Source organism: Marmota monax, unplaced genomic scaffold, assembly GCF_021218885.2.
Source record: "Marmota monax isolate L192 unplaced genomic scaffold, Marmota_monax_Labrador192_F-V1.1 WCK01_AAM20220418_F8-fsc00022, whole genome shotgun sequence".
NCBI classification, from domain to species: domain Eukaryota; kingdom Metazoa; phylum Chordata; class Mammalia; order Rodentia; family Sciuridae; genus Marmota; species Marmota monax.
This window is the reverse complement of record NW_026695215.1, coordinates 17,162,656-17,184,595: the sequence shown is the minus strand read 5'-3', so window position 1 is coordinate 17,184,595 and position 21,940 is coordinate 17,162,656. Positions and strand designations below refer to the sequence as shown.

Sequence of the window (21,940 nt, the reverse complement as noted above, 5' to 3'; positions counted from 1 at the left end):
TGAGTTCAATCCCCAGTTCCCACCGCCTACCCCTGCCCCCAAAAAAGAAAAGTATAAAGAAAAATTTCATTTACTTATTTATTTGGTACCAGTGATTAAACCCAGGGGTGCTCAACCACAGAGCCACATCCCTAGCCCTTTTTATTTTGAACAGGATCTCCTTAAATTGCTTAAGGCCTTGCTAAATTGCTGAGGCTGGGTTTGAATTTAGGATCCTCCGGCCTTAACCTCCCTGGGATTATAGGTATGTGCCATTCTGCCTCGCCTATAAACAAGAAATTTAGATATTAATTTGCAAAGTCGTTACTCCCATGAGAAAGAGGAACATTATTGGCATTATTTCATCAGACTAAAAGAACTGATCAAAAATTTTTAATTCAGTAGATTCTACGGTCTAAAAAATGTAAATAGTCTCTCTACAAAAGTTATATAGAATAAGAGTTTTAACAGTCTATTATTCCAAAATATATAACTAGACTCTGTTAACATACTCCATTTTAAATAATTTAAATGATCCTGCGTTACATATGTAATATGTAATATTTTATTAAGTAATGCTAGTAAATCATTTTAGAGTTCTAGCTTCCAGTCTGCCTTCCTCCTTCCTGATCTAAATGCTCACTCATGCTTAGCCCTATCATCAAGACATGAATTATTACAACTGGACATATAATTCCAAGATAGTTCAATTCTCTGTCTTTTCCCCTTACCCTGATTATTTTCCTAAATAGACAAAATTAAGAGGATAAGGAGTAAAGACTGATTAATAGGTACTGAGTTACAGTTAGATTGGAACAAGAAGCACTGGAGTAATATTGCACAGTATTACATTAACATGTACAACTTTTAAGTTTTGTATATCAGTTAAAAATAAAAAATAATAGGACAAAAACTTACCATACTACCAATATCTAAAACATAATATAGTGACCTTCTCTAGCCTTTGAAGATTTAACTGAGAGAATTCTCTTACATAATAAAACAGTACTTACTTTCTGACTTCAGCCACCCACCAACCTCTCACACCAACATGACTTCTGTAGTAAGGCTTTTATTATGTTTAACCATTTTAGGCCACAGTACAGGAGTGAAGCAAATATCTAAATAATTTTGGCTCATTGGACACACTTTTTCTTTTCTTCTTCTTTTTTTTGCTCATGCTAGGCAAGTGGTCTACCACTGAGTTTACATCCCCAGCCTATTCTATTTTGAGACGAGGTCTCACTAATTGCCCAGGCTGGCAAACTTGTAAGTACCCTGCCAAAGACTACCAGGTAGCTGGCATTACAGATCACCATGCTCAGATCATTGGACACATTTTGCACTTATCATTCAGATACATATTTTAGACAAAAGTCTCATTGTCTTGATAACTGCTTCTGTTTCTTACTCCAGTAGCAATGGAAACAGTAGACTCTAGGGTATGTGCTTTTGAATGTCAACAAATCTTTCTCCCACTTATTTCTTGTTCTTGTTTACAAGTGACATCATGATAATCAGGAATGACTGTTTGTGAAGCAAAGGGTACCCACAAGTAACTGCTGCGAGAGTGAGTCAGAAGCCAAATTGTACAAGTGTGTGGTGGTGCTGGTGAGTAACCAACAGCCCTCACATCTAGGAACTGAACCAGTGCCAGAAAGCCATCTGGATAGCAAACAGTAACATGAGAAGAATTTTAAATAGCTTACAGCTGTAGAAAAAGCACTACTCAGGCTCTGAACCTTTTAGTTATTTCTGTCTGCTGTCGTTTTGAAAATAAGTTATAATACATAAAAAATAAAAGAGCATTCTATAAAGTCTGGCATTTCTCCCAAACCATTTCAGAAATTACTCCTTTGCACATAGGTTTAAGTTTATTCTGTACATGTATTTGTTGTTTGCTTGTCTGTTTTAAATCCTTTCCTTGGAGACCAATTTTCCTTCTAAGCTATCCAGCCATAAATGAAAAAATGCTTCTGTGAGTAGTTTCCATCTCTCCCTTACTACTAACAGTAAATGGGGGCAGCAGGATGGAAACTAGGAAGATTGAAAAAGTACCTGTCCTTGATTTCACTACCTGTCTTCTCTGGAGGACATGGTAGGCCAGGAGAAGCAGGCTGATAGTGTCATTTCAGTGCTAGGCTATAACCAAAACTAAGAGAGGACTGGGCACAGTGGCATATGCCTGCAATCCCAGTGATTCAGGAGGCTGAGGCAGGAGGATCACAAGTTTGAGGTCAGCCTCAGCAATTTAGCAAGACCCTATATCAAAATAAAAAATATAAAGGACTAGGGATATAGTTCAGTAGAAAAGCAATCCTGGGTTTAACCCCCAGTACCTAAAAAGAAAAAAGAGAGAGATGGAGAGAGAACTGCATAAGAACAAAAAGGGAAAAATGATTGGCCTTAAAGTTGATGAATATATACTAAGTATTCAGTCTGTTCAAGACACCACATCACACACTTACACTTGACTGGAGGTGAGGAGATTTCAAAACTAAAACACCAAAGCCGGGCTTGTTGATGTATGTCTGTAATTCCAGCAGCTTGGGCAGCTGAGGCAGGAGGATCAAAAGTTCGAGGCCAGCCCCAGCAATTTAGCAAGGCCCTAAACTTAGTGAGACCTTGTCTTTAAAATAAAAAATAAAAATGGCTGGGGATATAGTTCAGTGTTAAAGTCCCCCTGGGTTTAATCCCCAGTCCTCTCTCTCCCGATGCCCTCCCCCCAAAACACACACACAAGCAGTTTGCATCCATCCTACACCAGAGCACATGGGTTTCCTGAGAAAGATGAGTGGCAGGCATGTCTGCTCTGCTTCAGATGGTGCTCCATCTTAGATTGCTGGAGGGAATGAAAGACAGCCTTCCATATTTCTTTTAGTAACTGAATGGACTAGTACACTCACCTAAAGATTTAAGGTGGCACCACAGTATTGCTCTCATGAAACTGCCTCATGGCCTCACAGCCCTAGTCTATGACCTGAACATAAGGGGATGAGCACTGAGTTACATGGAGTCAAATAATTCACCTTTTATCTCTACGTCCAGCATCCCCAGTGATCTGAAATCTTTAAATTTATGATTTAAATTTAGCTTTTGGATTCTATGTTTAATTTATAGCAAATACACTACAGTTTAATAAATCATATTTTTGTTTCAAAACCTCAAAAAAGAATTCTTTTTTAAAACAGCCTAATTTCTGTGTCTCCTTCTAATTCTTAAAACATCATGTCAAATATTGCCTTGTTGGGAAGCACTGTCTTCTTTTTACCACCCACACTGCTTACTTTCACAATGAACTGTTGACTAAGAAGGCAAATAAACTAGAAAATAAATAACATTAGTATCAATTTCATAAGACTAATATAATGGCTAAACAATTAAAAATATTTCCAGATTGAATATGACTATTAAAACAACTTATACTTTTTCCTTTTTTTTTTTTCTTGAAGTAAGAGTTACTATTAGAAGTTCACTTTACACTTGACTTTACTTTTTAACTTTAAATCTGATCCCATCTGGAAACTGTGGGGATACTTTTAAAGGAATAAAAATCTATTAGATGGAAAAAAAAAAAAATTACTAATGAAAAAAGCTTTAAAAATATATTATAGTATTAAAACTAGCTTTAAAAGACTTATAGGAATATAATAAAGAGCTTGGCTGGGGCTGGGGGTATGGTCCAGTGGCAGAGTGCTTGCCCAGTATGTGCAAGGTTTTGGGTTCAATCCCCAGCACTGAACAAACAAACAAACAAACCACCTCTGTTGTCATGACCTGGCATGTTTTTAAACATAGTCCCAAACTACTTCTGCACTCTTCCCTACCTGAGTAAAGTGCATGCTCCATCTCCTTTTGGGTTTTGTAACTACTTGGCCAGCAATATACGACAGATAATGCTCTATGAATTTCTAGGCCAAAGTTTAAGAAGCTGCAACTTCCCTTTGTTATCTCTTAAGACACTCACTTTTGAGGATGCTCACTCTTAAACATCAGCCACCATGCTCTAAGGATCAGGACAAAAGGAAAGACCATGAGTGGGCCTTTTGACCAACCCCAGCTGAATGACAACACTAACAGTCAGCCTTCTGAATGGAAAGGCCTTCTTGATTCCATCTAGCAGACTTCAAGTTTCTCCCATTAAGGCCCCAGACATCATGGGCCAAAGACGAACCAATCCTGCTGTGCCCCATACAAATCCCTGACCTCAGAGTCAAGCCAAACAAAATGGATATTTTACACAACTACGTTTGGGTGTTTTGTTAAAGCAACAGATAACTGCAGCATGATCTGAGACTGAGATCAAATTATGCAGCTAGAACACCCAAAAGTTAATTGCTTCTTTTTTAAAAATTCACATTTGCATACATGTGCCTTAATAGATATTTTATTCAACAACATTTTGTTTGTTTGTTTTAAATACCAGAGATTGAATCCAGGAACACTTAGCCATGTAGCCACATCCCCAGCCCTTTTAAAAAAAAATTTTGAGACAGGGTTTCACTGAGTTGCCAAGGCCTTGCTCAGTTGCTGAAGCTGGCTTTGAACTTCCATCCTCCTGCCTAAGCCTCCTGAGCCACTGTGATTATATGCATGCGTCACAGAACCTGGTTGTGTATTTTAAATTTAATCACTAAGGAAGAAGAAATATGTGCATTATAAACCTCAGAGTGTAAATCACTTATCTTATACTTTTGAAACTGAGACTTACAGAAATAAGATGACTATACCAAGGTCACTATGGCAGACTGCTTTCTCCACAGTTATGGAATTGCAGCTTGAGCACTTGGAAGACTACACATTCCAACTTCCCATGCAGTTAGAAGTGACCTTGTATTAAATTCTCTTCACTGGAATATGGGGTGAAAATGACATGTGCTACTTCAGGTTAGGGTTTTTAAGAAATGTGGTACACAGCCAAGTGTGGTGGCACACTCCTGAATTCCCAGCAACTCTGGAGGCTGAGACAGGAGAATCGTAAATTCAAGGCCAGCCTCAGCAAATTAGCCAGGCCCTAAGTAACTCAGTGAGATGCTGTGTCAAAATAAAATGGACTGGGGATATGGTTCACTGACAAAGCACCTCTGGGTTCAATCCCCAGTACCAAAAAAAAAAAAGAAAGGGAAAAAAAAGAAATGGGTGTGCAACCTACATCACCCCATTCTTCTTCCACTGGACACATAAGATGACAGAGTCACATAAGAAGGAAAAAACTGACAGAGAACCACCCACCAAAGAGGACCATACATTATAACTCTCCATGAGTGAGAAGTAGACATTTGTTATGCTAAGCCTTTTTTTTTTTATGGTACTGAGGATAGAACCCAGGAGTACTCCAACACGGAGCTATATCCCCAGCCCTTTTTAATTTTGAGAAAGAATCTCATCAAGTTGCTTAGGCAGGCCTTGAACTTCTGATCCTCTTGCTTCACCCTCCCAAGTTGCTATGATTACAAGCATGTACCACCAAGCTTGGTGTGCTAAGCCATTATTAATTTTCAGCAATTTGGCCTTCACTAATTTAGTCAAACACACAGTAGCTGCAAGGCCAAGATTAAAATCCACATATTCTCTCTCCTTCTTAGCATCTTCTGCTAGAATTATTGTTATTTTCACAAAGAATTATAGGATCACAATGCATAAGAATTCTACTTAAAAGAAGACAGTAAATGAAATAAGCAATGAGAAAGAACATATGCAAAAATATCAGAAAAAGTACTAATTTGAGGAATTTGAAGATTAGAACACAGAGAGGCAAAGAATAAGGGCAAAATGAGACTGGAGGTTTTTATAAGTTCCACTGTGAAAATGAATCTAAAAAAGCTAGACATGTAGCATAATGCCTATAACCCCAGCAACTCAGGAGGCTGAGGTAGGAAGATTCCAAATTCTAGCTCAACTTCAACAACTTGGCCAGACCCTCAACAATTTAGTGAGACCCTATCTCAAAAATTAAAAAGGACTGTGAATGTAGCTCAGTGGCAATGTTTGCTTGGCATGAGCAAGGCTTTGGGTTCAATCTCAAATACTACAAAAACAAAAACAAAACTAAACACACACACACATACTCTATATATTATGCATAAAACTAGTAATCTTAGGGTTGGGCATGTAGCTCAGTGGTAGAGAACTTACATAGCATGTGTAAGGCCCTGCATTTGACTCTAGCACCACAAAACAAACCAAAAAAAGACTAGTAATCTTCCACATAAACAAAGCTATAGTTAATGGTTTCTTTTTATTTATTTTTATTTTTTTAGTTGTAGTTGGACACGATATCTTTATTTTATTTATTTTTATGTGGTGCTGTGGATCGGACCCAGAGCCTCGCACATGCTAGGCAAGTACTCTACTGCTGAGCCACAACCCCAGCCCCTATAGTTAATAGTTTATAACATGCCTTTATATTGGAAAACTGTACTGAGAACAATGAGACAGCCATTTATATTGCCCTTTATGTACTACTTCCTCTATCATGTGGCAGTCAAAAGGCTGAGATGCTTGTAGCAAAAAAACAAAACAAAACAAAAAAAAAAGAAACAGTTTTGAAAGGTCATGCTATGCAGACAGCCGAATTTCTTTCACAATATCCTTACTGTCTATGGCAAAACTGTATGATAATCTGACCACAGTTATTTTCTGAGTACAACAAAAAAACACATCACATCATCAAAGGACCAGAAACTGTAGGCACTCAACAATATCATCTTTATGAACATTATTTCTAACTGCATAAACATCCAATACATATTAATGAAAAAGAACCCCAAGGCAAAGAAAAAGAACTAGAGGAAGAGGAACTAGTAAATGAAAGTCAAGTTTAAACTATCCCACTGTTTCTTCATAGAGCTCATATAACATGATAAGAAGTTTCTAAATAAAATATTTTCAAGTTAAAACATATCACGTGGTTGGGCACAGTGGCATATGGCTATAATCCCAGCAATTTAAGTAGCGGAGTATATGTTTTAAGGAGGATCACGAGTTCAAAGCCAGCCCCAGCAACTTAGCAAGGCCCCATCTGTAAATAAAACATTAAAAAAGGAGCTTGGGAGCTGGGGTTGTGGCTCAGCGGTAGAGTGCTTGCCTAGCATGCATGAGGCACTGGTTCAATCCTCAGCACCACATAAAAATAAAATAAAGATATTGTATCCACCTAAAACTAAAAAATAAATATTTAAAAAAAAAAAAAAAAAAAAAAAAAGGAGCTTGGGATGTGGCTCAGTGGCTAAGCGTCCCTAGGTTCAATCTGTGGTACCATATGCAAGGCCCTATGTTCAATCCCCAGCATGCACAAATATTATAATATTGACCTTGAAAATGTCTTTATCTAATGCCAAACAAGATAGAAAGCTCCAGAAACCTCTCTAGCAACTGTAATCCTATCAATATTTTTTCCTTTAATAGCTTTTATTGGCCTAGCCTCTATCTAAATACGGAATTATCTTTTCCCACAGGGAATTACTTACTCAACACCAAGGAAAAAATTTCTCTAGCTCCTTCTAAAATTTCCAAACTCAGAGGTTAACACCTATATTCTTTTAGTAAAAACAATAGTAATCTAAATCTAGTAATATGATTCAGTAGTAAAATAACTGCCTAGTGTGCAAGAGGTCCTGGGTTCAATCACTAGTCCTGTAAAAGGAAAAAAGAAAAAAAAAACCTGCCGGGTATGGTGGTGTACACCTGTAATCATAATCCCAGAGGCTTGGGAGGCTAAGACAGGAGGATAATAAGTTCAAAGCCAGCCTCAGCAACTAAGCAAGGCCCTAAGCAACTCACTGAAACCCTATCTCAAAAGGGCTAGGGATGTGGCAGCGCCCCTGGGTCTAATCCCTGGAACAAAAAATAAAAAAAGAAAAGAAAAGGGGAAAAGAAAGAAAGACCTGGTCCAGTTCTTGGTTTCAATCCTTTTGGGTATATATCAAGAAGTAGGCTTGTTGGATCATGAAATAATTCTGTTTATGGCACTGTGTCAGGGATGGAACCCAGGGCCTTATGCATGGTAGTCAAGCATTCTACAACTGAGCTATACCTCTATCCCCCTGTTTACTTTTTTTGTGAGAAATACAAGAGTTCCAATTTCTCCATACTGTTGTCTGGATTTGATTTTTATAGTACACCTATGGTTTTTAGTAGGGGAATGTTTTAAGTATATTTCCTTAAAAGCATATTTATCATAGATTTCTTCCTAGTTTTAGAAGCAACACAAAAGGTTATGCTACACTACAAAGTCAGAACTAGTTAAAAAAAAAAAAAAACTGTGTGTGTATGTGTTGGGGGGGGGGGGGGGTACCAGAGACTGAACCCAGAGGTACTTTACCACTGAGTTATACCCCTCAACTTCGGTTTGTTTTTTTTTTTTTTTTAAATTGTGAGAGGAGGCAATCAGCAATCAGAAGCTGTTTTGTTTTGTGATAATGTGGTGCTGGGAATTGAAGCAAGGGCCTCGCACAGGTTATGCAAGTGCCCTACTCCCAGCCAGAAGGTTTACTTACTGGGCATGTTTAGATTTGAGATGACAAAAAGTTCTGGAAAAGGACAATGGTGATGTTGCTGGCCATTGTGATTGTTTTTGATGCCACTGAAATTACACTAAGAAACGGTTAAAACAATAAACTTTATGTTATATATATATATTTACTACAACTTACAAAATAAATCTGAATCCAAGTAAATTTGTTCATTAGGAACTACAGACCTTCTGTGCCACCAACTCACCTTTCTCTAGTCTTCCATCCTCCTGTGGTATTCAAATATTTCCTTAATTGTTTATCTTTCTCTTATTATTACCTTTGGAAACTTGATGGTTCTTAGCTACAAGTTACAACTTTTAGCCATTCACTTGTCTTTCACTCCCCCTACATCCTCACTCCTGGCTCTGCATCCCTGTCATTGCACAGAAGAAAACTCAAAGGCCTGATCCTGATCTACAGTTTGACTTGAATCTCTACCACCTTCACAATGCTGATGAAAGCTGCTACCACCTCCTCTCTCATTCCATCCCAGCTATACTGCCCTCTTAATGCTGCTAGAATAATGCTACTAGAATATACATCAAGCACAGTTCAGTCTCGGAACATTTGCTTAAATTTAAATGCCTTCAGCCTAGAATGCTCCCATTATCCCATCCCAAATATCCACATGGTCTGTTCTACTACTTTATTTAGAGATGTGAGATCGTGTATCACCTAATCAAAGAGGGCTTCCAGAACCACACCTTATAAAATAATAAACCTATTTATCTTCTATGAATGTCCACCTTTTCCTAATGTATTTTCTTAACACTAATCACCTCCCATTCTTTATATATTATTTATTGAATAGCTTGTCTACTCTTACTAGAATATCAACTCCATGAAGCAAAGCATGGTGACACATGCCTATAACCCCAACTACTCAAGAGGTTGAGGCAGAAGGATCCCAAATTCAAGGTCAGCCTGGGTAATTTACACCCTGTCTCAAATTTAAAAAAAAAAAAAAAAAATTTTTTTTCAGCCAGGCATGGTGGCACACACCTGTAATCCCAGCAACTCGGAAAGGTAAGGCAAGAGGGCCGCAAATTTGAGGCCCTAAGCAACTTATTGTGTCTCTGCCTCAAAATAATAAGTAAAAAAGGCTGGGATGTGAATCAGTGGTCAAACATCCCTGGGTTCAATCCCCAGTACCAAAACATTTTTTTCTTAATTAAAAATAAAATGTTTCTTTTCTTTTTAGCAATTCTGGATATTGAATCCAGAGGCATTCTACTACTGAGCTATCCCTACCACCACGATTTTTATTTTGAGACATGGGCAAGACTGGCCTTTAACTTGTGATCCTCCTGCCTCAGCCTGCTGAACTGTTGAGATATACATTTGCTCCATTGCACCCTGCCATGCATCCTCTTTATCCAGCCTTCACCCCATAAACATTTCAATTACCAGTTTCAAACTTTTCATTTCCACTTAAAAGGCTATATTAGCTAATAAATTCACTCTGCCTCTTATCTCATGTGAGCTTATATCAAACTGGGATTTTACTATTGCTCAGCTATTCTTCTGCTATACTGACAATAAGTTTCTCTACTATATGTCTGGCCTGGTCAACAGCAAAAGTCTCTAAACTGAACTTACTGCTTTCACTCTGTACCTGTAATCTATCTTCAATAAAGTAGCCAATAGAATCCTTAAAACACATTTTATCCTTAAAATTTCCCAAGACTACTTTGAACTTTACCACAGCCAAAGGGAATTGTACATCCTTACTTCCTCGTGTCTTCACTCATCTCACAACACTTTGGTCCTCATCCACCCTGATGAGAAGAAGAAGAAGCTATAATTCTTCCCATGCTTCAAACACATCCAACTCATTTCACCTTGGGATTTTACTTAGCTTGTCTTCCATTCCTTAATATTCTTTGTTACCACCTGACAAGCCAACCATTATTCTCTATCAACTACTCTATTTAAATTGGAATTTTCCTTGTTCATTTCAATAATTAGCTCCATGAGAGCACTGATTATGTGTATTACAGTGCCTGGCACTGAAGAGTGCAGTGGTGTTCACCTGTAATCCCAGCTACTTGGGAGTCTGAGGCAGGAGGATCACAAGTTTGAGACTATCCTGTGCTAGCAAAAGTCCCTGTCTTGAAACAAAATATAAAAAGAGCTGGGGCCATAGTTTAGTGGTAAAGTGTCCCTAGGTTCAATCCCCAGTACTGCCAAACAAAGTGCTTGGCACAATACAGGTATTTAAATAAATACTTGCTGAATTTGTTAACTACCCTACAATATTTTTCCCAAATGTTTTCTTTTCCCAGGATCCCAATCCACTGTTGAATAAATATGTCTAATAGATAACCTCAATCCCTACCATATTAAAAAGGTAGAATAATAGGGCTGAGGCTGTAGCTCGGAGGTAGTATGCGAGGCCCTAGTAACACACACACACACACACACACACATACACACACACAGTAGGATAAGGAATCCTACAGTTTCTTCATCTTTTCCTAAAAATTCCTTGATTCATCCTCTCCTCCAATTCTTTAATTTCTAAAAATTCCTTGATTCATCCTCTCTTCCAATTTTTTAATTTCTAAGCACAAAGACTGTTACTCTTTTATATGAGTTAAGCCCTTTAACCATGTCTTTGATTTTAAACTTCCCTACTTCCTCAAGGTAAGAAATTAATCACTTTCTTTAATATTTAGACTACTGTAATGGATAGGTAAGAAATTAGTCATTTTCTTTAATATTTAGACTACTCTAATGGATCATTCCTTTTAACCTAAAAAGGAATTACACTACTTATTAGTGCTAAAATACCTAGCAAACCAGATAACACCTGGCAGGAAATGTCTATTCTATTAACAGAATAACTAGAGAGAACCACATTATTTATTGTCCAACCCTGTAGAGTTGAGAGTAAAAACTGGCATGAAAAACAGTTGGGCATTAACTGATCTGTAAGAAGCTAAAATCAGTATCAATGGACACCTTAACTACAACTCCGGAGCTTAGAGAAGGTATTGCGATATTCTAAGCACAGAGAACTTACTGGTCTAATAAATGAATTAAAAGGAGCTGTGCATGGTGATGCACACATATAATTCCAGTTACTCAGGAGGTTGAGACAGGAGGATAGAAAGTTTGAGGCCAGCCTGGAGAACTTAGTGAGATCCTGTGTCAAAAGAAAACTTAAGGAGTTGGGGTTGTGGCTCCATGGCAGAGCACTCACCTTAACATACGAGGCCCTGGGTTCGATCCTCAGCACCAATTAAAATAAATAAATAAAATACAGGTATTGTGTTAAACTAAAAAAAAAAATAAAAAAATTTAAAAAGAAAACTTAAGGGCTGGATGTGGGCTAGGGTTGTAGCTCAGTGGTAGAGCGCTTGTCTAACTTGTGAAGCACTGGGTTCAATCCTCAGCACCACATACAAATTAATTAATTAATTAATTTAATAAAGGTATTGTGTCCATATATAACTAAAAATCTTTTTTAAAGGGGAGGCTGAGGACTGGGCATGGTGGCTGACACTTGTAATCTCAGCCACCAAACAACAGGGAGACTGAGACAGGAGGATCACAAGTTCAAGGCCAGCCTCCCAAGTTTATTGAGGAGGCCCTAAGCAATTCAGCAAGACCCTGTCTCAAAATTTAAAAAATGAAAAGGGTGGGAATGTAGATCAGTGCTAAAGTGCCCCTGGATTAAATCCCCAGCACCAAAAATAAATAAATAAAAGGGCTGCAGCTCAATGGTAAAAGCACTTGCCTGTATTTATAAGGCACTGAGTTCAATCCTCAGTACTGAAAAAAGAATCAAGAGCTGAAATATTCAAATACATTTTACCATCTCCTCTTTACTCTTTACTCCATTGCAAGTAGATTTTCAGCCACAAGCACCCTCCTGGAATGTCCCCTACTGAGGTCATCAATAACCTCCTCACTATCAAATTCAAAAAATGTTTTCTTCAGTTTCCAATCAACCTCTCTAAAAAGGTTTTCACACTACTTAACCCCTATTTCTATCATGAAGCTCCATTCTTTAACTCTGTGTTAAATAATCCTAAATAATCAGACTATCTTAAAGGAGACCTAGGATTCCCCACCACCACCACCTCAAAGATTAGCTAAAAGACTTAGAATCTAGCTGGGTGCAGTGGCACATGCCTATAATCCCAGCAGTTTGGGAAGCTGAGGCAGGAGGATCACAAGTTCAAAGCCAGCCTCTACAAAAGCGAGGCACTAAGCAACTCGGTGAGACCCTGTCTCTAAATAAAATACAAAAATAGGGCTGGGTCGAGTGCCCCTGAGTTCAATCCCCAGTAACCCCCCCCAAAAAAGAGATTTAGAATCTAACCAATATTCACATTTTCCTTCTTCATTTAACTTCTAAAAAAATAATAGAAGAAATTTAAAATATAAAATTGTCACTTACCTCAAAATAATAGTCCCCATTTTACTCTTTTAGGAAAATAGACAGCATTACTTATTTTTTAAACGTGAAGTTTTCATGGAAGACTTTTTCTGATTATAAGATACACTACAAAGAAAGGTTGAACAAAAAAATATTAATCTAAATGGGCAAAATTAAAATTTTACTACTTATATGATATTTAATTCCTTTACAACTCTACACATTTTAAATACAGGCTGAAAAACCAGGTGTGATGACACACACCTGCCTGTAATCCCAGCTACTTAGGAGGCTGAGGCAAAAGGAGCACAAATTCAAGGCCATTCTGGGCAACTCAGTATGACCCTATCTCAAAATAAAATAAAAAGGACTGTGAATATAGCTCCATGATAGAGTGCTTGCCTAGAATATTTCAGGCCCTAGGTTCAATCTCCAGTGCTGAAAAAGATAAAATGGGAGAAAATATTTGCAAATCATATCTGATAAAAAACTAATCAATATTCTGGAATATATAAAAATGGGTAAATGTTACAGGCATATAAATTATCACATGCAAAATTATAACACATACCAAATTATATCACCCTCTTAAAGTATACATGTGAGTTGGTTTTAGTATATGCACAGAGTTGTGCAATCATAATCACAATCAATTTTAGAACATTTTCATTACCCTGAACTGGGACCCCTTATACTTCAATAGCTTCTCATTATAAAAATCTTAATATTCGGGATTAAGGATAGAGCTCAGTGGTAGAGCCTTTGTCTATAGCATTTGTGAAGCCCTGGATTAAATATCCCCATAAAATAACAATAAAAATCTGAATATTCAATGATGATATCTGTGCATTTGTATATTTTACATGCTCCACAGTTAATTCTGATTTACAGTCAAGACTGACACTTAGTGCTCAATAAACACTTAGATGAATGGGTGGGTGATAAGGGAATGGATATGTTAAAACAGGGGTTCTTTTTTTTTTAACTCTTTTCACCCCTTTTATTTTTCTGGTGCCAATATATTGTGGACATTCTTTCTTTTTTTTTTTTTTATTTGTTTTAATTAGTTACACATGACAGTACAAAGACCTTGACACATCATACATTTGAATCAGATGGGATATAATATCTCATTTTTCTGAGTATACAGGTAAAACAGGGGTTCTTAAGCTTGGTAATATTAACATTTTAAGTCATTTTGTGGGGCTGTACTATGTGTTTCTGGAAGGACATTTAACAGTATCTCTGGCCTTAACCCATGAGATGCCAGTAGCATTTCCCCATTTATGACAGTTTAAAAAAAAAAAGTCTCCTAATATTTCCTAATGTCCCCTGATGACAAAACTGCCCTGGTTGAAAACCCCTTGAGTAGATTAATAAATGCATACACAGATGGATACATGCTTACATGGATGGATATGTGGATGGATGGGTGGATGAAAGGGTGGATGGAGATGGGTGGATGAAAGGGTGGATGGATCAATAAAAGCTAATGGATGGATCATAAAGCTAACTGAATGTTTTTGTTCCTGAAGTTTTTACTCTGAATACATCCCCCTTGCTCATTGTCCATCAAATAGCATAGCAGAGTAAATATTTGGAACATAAAATAATTGGAAGACTACAGAAATTGAAATTTCAGACACTGACATCATTCTCCAATGTAAAATTGAATTCTAAAGTCTGACCCAAGAAAAAGACTTGATAAATATAGTGACATAAAATAAAACTGATTATGGCAAAAACTATATGTGGTAAATTGTTACTAATTGAAAATTGACAAAAGAATCAAATCTTGATCACAATACCAAGATAAAATAAAATTTTGACCTGGGGTGAGAGGGCAAGAGAAAAGAGACCCCATTCGCTTTAGCATGTTTTCAAGGTTCATCAATGTTGATGTATATATTAGAACATCATTTTTAATAGCTGAATAATATTCAATTGTATGAATAAATGCCTTTTGTTTATCCACTTATTGACATACATTTAGGTTGTTTCCAACAAATATTATGAATAGTGTTGCTATGTACATCCATGTACAAGTTTTTGTTTTTTATAGCTGAGCGTGGTGGCACACACATAATCCCAGTGACTTGGAAGGCTGAGGCAGCAGGATCACAAGCTTGAGACCAGCCTCAGTGACTTGTTGAGGCCCTAAGCAATTTAGCAAGACTCTGTCTCAAAATTTTTAAAAAAATAATAATAATAAAGAGCTGTGAATGTACTTCAATAGTAGAGTACCCTGGGTTTGATCCCCGTTTTTGTTTTTTTTTTTTAAAAAGCAAAAGTCTTGTTTTGTAGTACTGGGGATTGAATCCAGGGTGCTCTTTCCAGCCCATTTTATTTTGGTACCAGGGATTGAACTCAGGGGTACTCAACCACTGAGCCACATCCACAACCCTATTTTGTACTTTATTTAGAGACAGGGTCTCACTGAATTGCTTAGTGCCTCACCATTGCTGAGGGGGCTTTGAACTAGTGATCCTCCTGTTTCAGTCTTCCAAGCTGCTGGGATTACAGGCATGTACGACTGCATCCAGCCCCAACCCTTCCTATTTTTTATTTTAAGACATGGTCTTGCTCAATTGCTACAACTGTCCTCCTGCATCAGCCTCCCAAGTTGCTGGAATTACAAGGGTACCACCACTCCTGCCCATGTTCAACTTTTTATAAGAACATATGTTGGGATTTAACACTGGTTAGTGCCTAGGAAGATTTGTTGGTCCTGGTGGTGAAATAAAAAGAATTTCAAAAAATATGTTATTATAGGGAAACTGGCCTTTTCCCTCGTCCCCAATCTTCAAATTGGGATCAAAGCAGAAAGACCTTGGTTGTGAAGTAAAGAAATGTGTTCATAAGACATCTGAAGGAATTTGTACGTGCATGTAATCTATCTTATATATAAATCCCCCCTGCTTGTAGGTGTGGTGTGCCCTCCGTATTGTCTTGGCTACTGCCAGAGGTGCACATGAGTAATAAAAAGTCCAAACCCCTCTCTATTGAGTCTTCCAAATTCTTTGGGATTAGTAAACAATATTATACTGGGGTTTTTGTAGTCCTGGGGATGAGCAACATATACTTTAATTCTCTTAGGTATACACTTTAGAGTAGAATTGCTGGGTCACATGGTAACACTATTGTCTAAGACCACTTGCACTGTTATAACAAAATATCCAGGACTGGGTAATTTACAAATGACAAAAAAATTATGTCTAACAGTTCTGGATGCTGAAAGTCCAAGATCAAGATACTATTATGTTTGGTGTCCGGTGAGGGTCCATCTCTCATAGATGGTGCCCTCTAAGGAATCCTCTCATTGCAAAAAGGATGGAAGAGTCAGAAAGGCTTGGCTAGCTAGTTCCCTCCAGTCTTTTTCATAAAGTCACTAATTCCATTCATGAGGGCTCCCCCCACACCCACCCAGAACTGAACCCAGGGGCACTCTACTATTCGGTTACATGCTCATCACCTCCTCCTGTCCTAGCCTCTTGAGTTGCTGGGATTACAGGCATGTGCCATCACATCTGGCTAACATCTTATTTTTAGAAGCTATATTTTCAAAATAAATCATTTAGTGAGAAGAGTGACAATATTTCACATTTTTGTAGAGACTGAACCAGAGGTGCTTCACTAAGCTACATCCCCAGTGTTTTAATTTTGGGACAGTCTCCCTAAGTTGTTGAGGCTGGCTTTGAACTTGTGATTCTCCTGCCTCAGCCTCCTGAATCACTGGGATTATAGGTATGTGCTTCCATGACTGACTCCCCATTTCTTTTAGTTTTTTATTTTGATACAGGGCCTCACTAATTTGCCTAGACTAGCTTTAAATTTGCAGACATGGGCAACAAACCCCAACTCTAAATTTTGATATAAAAATAATTCATTTTTTTAGCTGGGTATGGTGGCACATTCCTCTAATTCCAACTACTTGTTAAGGCAGGAGGATAGCAAGTTTTGGGTCAGCCTCAGCAATTTGGCAAGTTCCTACCTCAAAATGAAATGAAAACGACTGGGATGTGTGGTACAGCACCCCTGGGTTCAATCCCCAGTATGCAAAAAAAGATCATTTTTTTAACTTCATTCATTCATTCATTAATACCAGGGATTTCGGGGCTAGGGTTGTGGCTCAGTGGTAGAGCGCTTGCCTAGCATGCACGAGGCACTAGGTTCAATCCTCAGCATCACATAAATGTAAAATAAAGATATTGTGTCCACCTAAAACTAAAAAATAAATATTAAAAAAAAAAATACCAGGGATTTCACTAAGGGATGCTCTGGCTGAACCACATCCCCAGCCCTTTTTGTGTTTTGAGACAGGGTCTTGCTAAGTTGCTTAGGAGCTCACTAAATTGCTGAGATGGGCCTCAAACTTGTGATCCTCCTGTCTTAGCCTCCTGAGTTGCTGGGATTACAGGCATGGGCCATCATATCTGGCTAACATCTTATTTTTAGAAGCTATATTTTCAAAATAAATCATTTAGTGAGAAGACTGACAATATTTCACATTTTTGTAATGGCTGCTTAACAGATAATAACAACTATATTATCATCTGTTGAAATATCACAAGTCCTACTGCTGCTGGAAAACTTCAATATCTACTTGTGAGAGAATGAGAACAACAACAACAAAAGAATAAATAATCTTAGTATTGTTACAAAGATAGTTTTGACCTTGCAGATCCCTTAAGAAGGAGTTTAGGGACCTGGGATGCCATACTTTGAGAATCAACCACTGCTCTGTTCAGTGTTCCCACAATAACCCAATGAGGCTCTACCACTTGTACTTACCACACCTTATTAGAATTATCTGTCTCTCTAAAAGTTCCCTAAAGTTCATGAGCCTTCTTTAACTTTGAATTCCCAGTGCCTCATACAACATATAACACATATCTTCTCAATAAAATTTCCAATAAATAGTAAATATAGAAAAACATCCACAAACTCTAATATTAAAGGTATATGTGAGCCATGTGCAGTGGCACATGCCTATAATCCCAGCAGCTCTGGAGGCTGAGACAGGAGGATCACAAGTTCAAAGCCAGCCTCAGCAACAATGAGGCGCTAAGCAACTCAGTGAGACCCTGTCTCTAAATAAAATACAAAGTAGGGCTGGGGATGTGGCTCAGTGGGCAAGTGCCAGAGTTCAATCCCCATTTCCCACCCCCCCCCAAAAAAAAAGGTATATGTGAATTAAGCAGATTTTCGCATGGCAAATACTTTAATAGAAATGTATAAAAGAAAAGTCTCATGATAAATTGATAGCAATGCCAGAAGTAAAATAAAGAATATATTCAGACCTGGTGTGACAACATAAGATTGGACATTTTCAAAGTTACACCCTGAGGGAATAAGGAAAGCAGATCCTAAAAATCATCTTAAACTATGAACACCCACTGCTATGTCTTCTGACTAAAAGTATACACCTCTTCTAGGACACAATTGCACTACTGTTTTAAAAATGGTGGGGGAGGGGAGGTAGTGTCAAGGTAAGGAAAGTGCTGCTCACTGATGTCTAAGAAAGAATACAAACAGTTTATCAAATTCATGTATATTTGACATTTCATCAAATAAGATGTTTTTAAATGGAGATGGGGTACATGCCTAGCATATACAAGACCCTAGGTTTGATCCCCAGCACTGAGCATACACACATACAAAAAATTCCTAACTTTAATTGCATTTACTTTCAAATCAATGCCTTCTTACATTTCTGTAAATGAGCCCCACCTTCCCACTCTTCTAAACACTGACATCAATGAAGACAGGGTACACACTTGTCTCTCTTGCTTAATATAACTAGACTAATACCCTGATAATCAACATATCCAGATTTGCTCGTTAGTTAGACAGCTAAAGAAGCACTTGTGAAGAGCTGATGATATGGCTCAGTTGGTAGAGTGCTTGCTTCACATGCACAAGATGACCCTGGGTTCAACCCCTAGCACCACCAAAAAAAAAAAAAACAACACTTGTGACAATGAAGATAAATTCTTTTGCAGTAAGGACCTCAGTGAGACTGGGTCAAGGTGTCATAATTAGAGGATGAGAAGATTGTCAGTTATGGGGGTAAGATTTTACACTGAGCCCATTCAGCTCTACAACTCTAGGGAGGCCACTGCAGCTTTCATGCATTAGAGCTAATGGTCTCCTTCTCTGGTCCTCCATTCTCAATTGTAAATAAAGCTGTAAAATGCAGAGACTGTGTGTCATGATATTCAGAAAGTCTCTGCAGTTTGGAACCTAGGAAAGCCCCTCTCAGTAGAACAAATGAGGCATTCCCAAGGTCCTAATTTTGACCACAGCTCATTGGTGGTTCATACTTTATTGGCAAAGCATTCAGTTATTGCCGTTTATGCTGGTGCATGCCTATAACCCCATCAATTTGGGAGACTGAGGCAGGAGGATCACATGTTCAAGACTAGCCTCAGAACTTAGCAAGACCCTAACTCAAAATAAAAAATAAAAAGGGGGCTGGGGAATGTAGACAATGATTAAGCATTATATTGTATGTTGTCTCTAGGGCTGATTTCTTATAATATACATCTTATTCCCTCCATCAAATTGAGGGCTGGGAAAAGATGGATTTATTTTCTACATATGACATGTGGTTTTGCAATCTGAAGTTAACAGAGCTTCTTATTCACCCCTCAAAAAGTTCCAAAATTTCACTTCACTATTTTTCTTCTAACTATGAAATTTATATCTGAGAAATTTTTAAAAAAGAAAGAAAAGCAAAAATTATTACTTGTCAACAATAATGAAACCCAAAGCCAGATTTGGTGGTGCATGCTATTATCCCAATGACTCAGGAGACTGAAGAAGGCAGCCAGCCTGGGCAATTTAGTAAAACCCAATCTCAGAATTAAAAAAAAAAAAAAGACTGGAGATGTAGCTCAGTGGTACAGAGCCCCTGAGATCAACCCTCAGTATGTATGTATATATGTATGTATGTATGTATGTATGTATGTATGAATAAATAAATAAATAAATAAGTAAATAACAAAAGGAAGAAAGGAAAACTGTATCTCTGATGTAAAACATAAAAAACTATAAAATATTTAGGAGAAAAATTTTCTGAGAAACTTGTGATTGGCATTGATGTCCTATCTAAGAATTAAAGGAGATTTTTTTTAAAAAGTCAAAAAATATTACTTATTGACAATAGTAAAAATCTTAGTTAAAAAAAGAAACTCAAATTTTATGGTTAAAAAAAAGAAACTCAAAATCTCTGATATAAAATATAAAATTATAAAACATCTAGGACAAAACTAGGTCACTTGCAATTGGTTATTAGCTTTCAGACACCACCAAAAATCATGATCCATGGGGGATCAATAGGTAAGATGGACTTCATTAGAATTTAAAACTTTCTCTGCCTATAGACTCTCAAAAACACGCTTTTATCATTTGGTAATTTTTTTTTAATATTTTTTTTTTTTTTAGTTTTTCGGCGGACACATCTTTGTTTGTATGTGGTGCTGAGGATCGAACCCGCCGCACGCATGCCAGGCGAGCGAGCTACCGCTTGAGCCACATCCCCAGCCCCTCGTTTGGTAATTTATAATCAAATCGTTAACTTGCTGGAGAATTACTGTTAGGTTCAATATTTTTCTCTTAAAAAAAAACAACTACAGTTTGGGGGCTGGTGTTGTGGCTTAGTGATAAAGAGTGCTTGCCTAGCATGTGTGAGGTGCTGGGTTCAAATCTCAGCACCACATATAAATAAATGAATAAAGGTCCATAAACAACTAAAAAAAATACATATAAATAATTAACAAACAAACAAACAAAAAAAAAAACCCCACTAAAGTTTGGGTTGGGAGTGTGGCTCACTGGTAGAATGTGTGCCTGACCATACATAGGCCCTGGGTTCAATATCCAGCAACACAAATAAACATAAGTGAAAAAAAAAAAATTATTCTAATTACACTTTTAGGAAGGACTTAACTTATTCATATGCTAATAATTATTTTTTTCTTTGCATTTTAACTCTTGCCTTTTCTGACTTGGCTTTATATTATTAATATACATATAGGAAGTCTTTTTTTCTATTTGTTAGCTGAATGCTGAAGAAGCCAGTTTTGCTTTTTGCTAACCTTTAAAATTTTATCACCACTGAGGATATAGCTCAGTTAGTAGAGTGCTTGTCTTGCATGCACAAGGCCCTGGGTTCAATTCCCAGGACCACACAAACACACACAAAAGTTTATCACCACTTCGCAACCATGACAATAACAATTGATTCAAGTAAAAAAAAACTAAAACATAAATCAAAGCTGGGCATAATGGCACATGCCTATAATCCCAGCTAATTGGGAGGCAAAGGCAGAAGGATCATAAGTACAAGGATCTGTCTTAAAATAAAGGAATGTAGCTCAATGATAAAGTACCTGTAGGTGCAATCACCAGTACTGGGGTAAGGAGAAATAGATCAATAGATGGTAAAATTGGTGAAAAGTTTGAAAAGATCTTCCCATAGTATAATACTTATTAATCACCAAAGCAAAGCTAATAACTTTTAAGTGAAGAAATTGGGCCAACATGACCTTAAGTGATCAAAGTTAAAATGGCCAATAATAAAGGGAAAAAAAAAGCCAATAATGAAATGAACTACCATCACATTTATGCTGAGGGACATGCAGCATTACTTCTGTGGTGCTCCTGCCAAAAATGCACAATCTGGATCAAATTATGAAGAATAGACAAACATGAATTGAGGGACATTCTATTACATAAATCAACCTGTATTTTCCAAATACATCACAGTTATTAAAGACAAAGAAAGACAAAGAGGGCTGGGGATGTAGCTCAATGATAGAGTGCTTGACTAGAAAAGCTAAGAAACTGCTTCAAATTAAAGGAAATCATAGAAACCTGACACCATATTTACAATGTGATGCTGAACTGGTAGTGGTATCATGAATAATAGTATATATCTGGCAAAAATAGAACATGGACTAGTGTTGTGATGTGTGCTTTGCCATGTTATGATTCTCAGGGGTCTAAGAAAATTAGTATTTTAGTTATGGTAGATTTGACTGTTTTGACAACACTA

General features: G+C 37.3%; 1 protein-coding gene across 2 annotated transcripts in view; it reads right to left on the bottom strand.

Moving 5' to 3' along the window:
- The window catches only part of Pik3cb (phosphatidylinositol-4,5-bisphosphate 3-kinase catalytic subunit beta), a 140,087-nt gene that overhangs the window by 106,668 nt on the left and 11,479 nt on the right, over nt 1-21,940 (bottom strand). The window contains exon 2 of one of the 2 annotated variants that reach the window (XM_046431708.2): nt 12,904-13,008. The exons of the other annotated variant lie outside the window; for it this stretch is intronic. The gene's annotated coding sequence lies outside the window, so the exon portion shown is untranslated. The remainder of the gene's footprint in view (nt 1-12,903; nt 13,009-21,940) is intronic. 2 annotated transcript variants of the gene reach the window in all.